The sequence below is a fragment of the Eurypyga helias genome, unplaced genomic scaffold (assembly GCF_000690775.1).
Source record: "Eurypyga helias isolate BGI_N326 unplaced genomic scaffold, ASM69077v1 scaffold17476, whole genome shotgun sequence".
In the NCBI taxonomy this organism is placed as follows: Eukaryota; Metazoa; Chordata; class Aves; order Eurypygiformes; family Eurypygidae; genus Eurypyga; species Eurypyga helias.
The window spans coordinates 8,175-9,458 of NW_010257424.1; positions in this window are offsets into that span (position 1 = coordinate 8,175).

Sequence of the window (1,284 nt, forward strand, 5' to 3'; positions counted from 1 at the left end):
AGCATAATGGTGGTTAGAGAAGTGTAGAACCTGAAGTCTGCATGAAAAAGACAGGAAGTCCTTATCTAGATGCTGAATAGATAATATAAATAAGGAACAGCAAATAGATAATGTAAGTGAGGAACAGAAACAGAATATTTCCCTTTTTAATACTCAATTGAATGTGTAATATAAATCTGTAAAGTCATGCAAAATAAAAATAAGTGCATCTGTTTAGTTGAAGGAGGTCTGCCTCCTGCTTAAACCTATTTTGGAAAGGGGCAATGGAAAGAAGTTGTAACTGCTGCCTACTTTACAATGATACCTACTTTCCTAGGGACAATCTTCTGTTGTGTTCACAATTAATGAAGCCTTGGGAGATTGATTAAAATGAATTTTTAGACATGTTTAAGGCAACTGCCTACATATTTCTGAGCAGCAGGAAACAACTGATAAAAAGAGCGTACGGTACTTATTTGGAAAGAGAGCAGAAGTTACATGTGCATGTGATGTCTAACATGAAATTTGAATCTTACTATCTGTAAATCTGTTTGCTTCATTGCAAATATGTAGGTTTGGCCAGAATCTCCAGTCATCTGTTGTTTGACTGCAGAAATGGTAATTTATGTACCCCTCTGCATGTTCTTAAAAAGGTAATACTGCTATTTGCGTATTTTGTATGAAATTGATTCATCACTTGAAAGGAGTTTTTAAACCCTAATTTCTAATCTTAGTTTCTTTTGGTATTGCCACACACCTACTGAGTAGGAAAAAAAAAATTAGGGTGGAAGAAAACTTGTTAGTCTTTCTGTTCAAAAGTCGTTTTCAACACTCAGAATATCTGTCTGTTCCTCACCATGTTGCATGTTTGGCTATTTCTTAAAATTCAGGCTTGAAACCACACCTGTGGGGTGTTTTTTTTGATTGAAGGTAGGCAAAAAAAATCGGCGGGTAACACAGCTCTATTCTGTCAAAAGAAACGTACCCTCCCCTCCCTTCCCTATGTATATATAATGCAAATACCTATGTCTCCTGAAATACCTGTCATTTGTCATGAGAAAACCAAATGTCTCAAAATCCGTTTGAAATGCTTCTATGGTAACTTGGGTAGCTGAGTTTTTAGTATTTTCATTGCTCAATTTGGCTTGAAATTCCAGTCTGAGTCCTTGGCCAGAACTCACGCAATGGTTGTACAAGACCTGAAGGCAGTTGCATGATGCAGTGCAAAAAAGGAGTCTGATCTTAGGGACTAGCCTGTGGGGGAAGGAGAGTTGAACCTCAAGGCACTTAGACTGTAACTCCTAC